A 5000-nucleotide genomic window follows, 5' to 3' on the forward strand; every position below is an offset into this window, starting at 1 on the left:
ATGTATAATAAAAATACATTATTTTTTTTTCCATTTAGATGCAGGATGCAACAATGGACAAAGAAATAATAGATTTCATCAAGCAAGACGGAAGGAGATAACATTGCAAAGGCAAGTAAAAGTAAGAATTTTTTTCAAGCATTAAATAATAATGATAAGATATAAATAGAACATGACTGGAAAAACCAAGCAAGACAGGAAGAAGATGGTCATCACAGAAGCAAGTAAAGGTAATCTAGGAAAAGTGGCGTAGTGATGTGATAATAATGTACCGTATCAAACATTTTGGTGAGGCCTTGCATTTGGAAAGAGAAAATTGCAAATATTTTATCTTTGCAATGGGTTAGCCTGCATAGCAGGCGGTTTGGTGAATTTTAGATGCTTCTTTCCACTGGGGTTGACTTTTAAGTGATAGTTTGAATGTAATGGCTGGACCAAAGTCCAAAGAGAAAGTGAAGGGGGAGGGGAGTAGGGAGAAGGAGCAATAAACCACTCTCCTTCTCCTTGCCCCCTCCCCCTTCCCCCTTCGCTTTCTCTTTTGCATAACCTCAGTCCAGGTTTTAGCCCAGCCATAACATTCAAACAGATTCAAACGATCACTTGAAAGTCAACCCCCATGGAAAGAAGCGTTTAATATTCACCAAACCGCCTGCTATGCAGGCTGGCAATGTGGTCATGATGAAAGGAGCTTCAACAATGCAATGTCAAATACAAATGTCAGAACCTTGAAATTACCACCAGGGAGGGAATATGAAATGATATGATGAATTGTGTTTGGCAACCACTGATAAATCAAAGGGCTAGCACACCCGTAGAACATCAAAGGGATCGCATATCAAGAGATTTGGTGTACATGTACCTAGCCATAAAATGGAAGGAAAAGTCTCAAAATATTCTATTGTTTATGTTCCCGAACACTCAGTGAAGCTCAGTGAGCTTTATACTTTATGATAGCAAATTGGCCAGTTTCGTATTCTAACGGTTGGACTAGATCTAGCATGAAATGGAGGCTAATGCGGGCAAATTCATTTGCATTTGAAAAGATTTTCCCGCATTAGCCTCCATTTCACGCTAGATCCAGTCCAGCTGTGAGAATTCGAAAATGGTCTATTAACACTCCATGAAATTAAGGTATTGGAAATTAACGCGAATTTAATGCAAAACGACTTTCAAATAAGGAAAATTAACGCGAAAGAGCAGGTAGAATTTCACAAGAAAGGAAATTTACGCGATTTGGACACAGTTGGTGGTGACCACTGGAACAAATTTATTCAACACTGGATGCAAAAAAAAAAAAAATCACTGGACAAAACTGAGTCCTCTGGTCAACAAAACGCTCCTCAAAATTCTAATTACTGTAGGGGGTAACGGAAATAACGAAAGCTTATACCTTATTTTATTGTTTTTTAGCTGTCATGAATGTTTCGAAAGGTTTCAAAATTAGGGTTTAAAAAATGGAATTAAGGGCGCGGAAATTGACGCTGCACTTAATTAACGTCGTGTAAAATAACGCTAAATATAATTAGCGCGACTTAAATGAACGTGAATTTTAACGATTCGCGTTAATTTAATTGAGCGTTAATTTCCTATAATAAGGTTATTAACAGTGAACTGTGAAATTATTTGGTACGGACACCTCAATAGAGCAATGTTTGGTTATCATTGGAACGATGGAGATAGTTGGGAGGGTAGTGTCGAGTTACGCTTGGCAATCATTATAAAGAAGGTGGTAATAGTATTAGGGGATAATGTCAAGATAAAGTTGGCCTCCACTGGTGGACTATCAACTTTCAGTTCGATCTTTTTGAAAGGTATTAGGTCCAGCCCGGTGCTGTCCAATTATGATAGTCAAGAACCGTGAAACGTTGGTCAAATCAACAACAACTTGGTAGCAACTAATAGGTCATGAAATTGCAGTTAGAACGGTTTTCAAATGAGTGTCGTTAAACCAAAACCAAAGTAATTACTTTGGCCAATCAAAAAGGACGGAGACAATCCGGTAAACCAATCAAAACTCGAAGTAATTACACGTAGCCGACACAAAGCGCGGGAAAATGTGTACGCGCGATCCACGATTGGTTGAAAAAATGGCACGAGAACTTTGAACCAATCACTTAGTGAAGTAATTATAAACCAAAACAATTCGCTATTTACTTTCGACACTCAATTGAAAACCGCTCTATATCGCTGGATTAGTTGTCCGAGCAGGGTGGTCATAACTAGTGAAGAAAGCCGAGCAGATTGAGGCACAAAAGGAAAGAACTTTGGCGTTTTAAAAGACCAAGCCAAAAGCTGTGAGATTAGTTTTCAAGGGAATGGAGAAATAGCTTTTATCTTCATTTCTGTTTGCTATAGTTAGCTTCATTACAAATTAAGTTGAAAAACCAAAATAGGAATTATTGATCGCATAAATTACATAGTCCAATTAATATTGTTTTAACATTAGAAATAACTAATGACCAGTCTTTTGTTTTGGGACACAAAAAACGATTCGAATAACTAGTTTTGTGGTTACAGTATACATTCCCTGGGTCGGATCTGGAAGACTTGCATTGTGCCTTTGCTCCTTAAAAAAACACACTGCGCGCTTTTTGATGCGATGTCGGCGCAATTGAGGCCTCCACACCACACTTTAATACGGTACACTATGGTATCACCTTGTTTAATTGTAATTTTAAAGATTCTGATCAGTGCAACCTCAGGTGTAACGATCGTTGGACTAAACGAGTAATCTGCCATTGCAATTCGCGCTTGAAAACCTGCATTGCGCTTTAAGAGTTTTCTTATTCAATGAACTTATTGACAGTGTTAAAAACGTCCCTATTAATGTAATGCCTGAGGCTTGGGGGTACCCCGAGATAGGGTGGGACTTTCACATAGTATCTTTTATTTGCGCCACCATAGACATAATCGGTATATCGGCGGCCAGTTCGCCAACATCTTGGGTCAATTCGCCAACATGTCAAAGTTAGTCGGCGAACTGGTCGTTGGCGAAAGGACCGTAATTATGCACAGCGTAGCTTATCCCGCGCAAGCAATTTCCTTCCTGTTCTTAAGTTTAATTGACTTGTGCAAAACTTGAACAAAATTCGTACCATGAGTGCAAAGCCCGACAAGTAAATTTGGGAGCAAAAGGCATACACACCTTACGTTTCACACTCAAACAACGTCAAAAAGGGAAAAACGACGATGGTGATGATGTTGACGATGACGACTTGTTGATGATTATGATGATGACGTCGATGACTATATGTTGTTGATGATGATGATGACGACGACGATTTTTTCTTGATGAGAATGATGATACGTTGATGATGATGACGAGAATGATGGTAACGATGAATACTGGAGGACGAGGACAACGACATTCTCGACATTTTTAAGGACGCTAAAGAGAAAGTATGCAGTTCGTATTTATAGCAACTTCAATTTAATTCATGACACCGGACATGGAGATCATGAACAACTCCAAAGGTACAATGTTTTACACCACTGGTGTAGAAAACGAAAAGTTTCATACAAATAGTCAGAAAAGGTTGTTCAAATTACGGAAATTAGCCATTATCACGGAACATACCTCCTCCTCAGGCATAACATTGACCAACGAAAAGGGGTGAATTCTTGGCTTTAATTTTTGCGCATGTCGAATTTTTTGGTATTTTTAGCTTATGTAAAATGGCATGTAAGAGTCTTCATTAGAAAACGACTTCTTTTTGGACAGACATTCTACTCAGATGGATCTATCCACAACTTTCCTTTTTTTATTGTTTTACATATCACAGTAGATACTGAACAATAAGACACCATACAGACTTGAGACATTTCTGCGCTCATATCAGTGACTATGTCCAGGGACGCATGACTGTTATATCTTGGTTGCACTGTCAGTATACTATTTAACAGATAATTACTGAGGCAGTCAACGTTATAAGATATATACTGCAATGTATCTCATAACACTGACTGCCGCAATAATTATCTATTAAATAACAAGGGCCTTATCCGCACTGGGTATATGATTTGGTTACACGGCAACAAGCTAAAAGCGAACGTTTCAGTGTCATTGTGGTGCCATTGTCAAGGAAAGTAAATAAATTAACTGCGAATGTAATAGATTATGGCAAATTCGAAAGTTAAGTTTTAGGAATGCATGAATTGAGTAGGGATCTTCGTAAGTTTGGTGTAAACGAAATGTTAAACTGAATGGATAGCTCTCCTAGACGGGAAACACAGACTGCTAATACTTACTCGCATTCAAATGGTAGACTACAACAGAAAGTAGTTTAACCATGACAGTTCTCAGCACTTAAATCCTTGTCAACACAACAAAATTCAAGGTGTACTTTATTTCAAACAATCAAGAAACACACGAGACAAAAAATAACTCACAGTCTGCCGAACCTACTACTACTGACAAGCCATTTACTAAACAACAGTCACCATAGGGACTATTTCTCGAGACTACCATCTGCACACGAACACGCAAACGCTCACGCACATGCACACGCACACGCACACGCACACGCACACGCACACGCACAGGCTCGTTTATGGCAGTCTCTTCATAGACAATCTCACAAGGAGGAATCTTGACGTCAACCATAGTTAATAGCGGGGAATGGTTATGAAACCCGACAAATTTCTTTGTTGTAGGTTTTTGTTCTCGTTTTTAGCCTTGACCGTGCACAAAATACAATAGTTGTTTACTCCATACTTCGGAACTAACCAAAAGAAACGTGTTGGTTACGTAATTCATGCGTAGTGTATGAGCGCAAAACAAAAGATTGTGCACGGTCGTGGACTTTCCAACCTAAATCTTGGCTGCTTTGTTTGCTCTTTTGATGTTCGCCGAGCTTCCAAACCATTCCCTCTATTAACTATGCGTCAACATGCATTTAAGTCGTAGACTACAACAAAACTAGTTTAGACCAGACGATGACAAGGTAACAGTTCTGCACGCACGCCTTAGTATGCACAACGATTATTGAAGTTTACTTTCT

The 5000-nt window shown here is 38.9% G+C and overlaps 1 protein-coding gene across 8 annotated transcripts in view; it reads left to right on the forward strand.

Moving 5' to 3' along the window:
* The window catches only part of LOC137972392 (tetratricopeptide repeat protein 28-like), a 27845-nt gene that overhangs the window by 17256 nt on the left and 5589 nt on the right, over nt 1-5000 (forward strand). For 7 of the 8 annotated variants that reach the window (XR_011117112.1, XM_068819092.1, XM_068819094.1 and 4 more), the window contains one exon: nt 39-111. The gene's annotated coding sequence lies outside the window, so the exon portion shown is untranslated. Of the gene's footprint in view, nt 1-38; nt 122-5000 lie in introns of all 8 variants that reach the window. The other variant, XM_068819095.1, reaches the window with a different exon arrangement.

The sequence above is a fragment of the Montipora foliosa genome, chromosome 10 (assembly GCF_036669935.1).
Source record: "Montipora foliosa isolate CH-2021 chromosome 10, ASM3666993v2, whole genome shotgun sequence".
Taxonomy (NCBI): Eukaryota; Metazoa; Cnidaria; class Anthozoa; order Scleractinia; family Acroporidae; genus Montipora; species Montipora foliosa.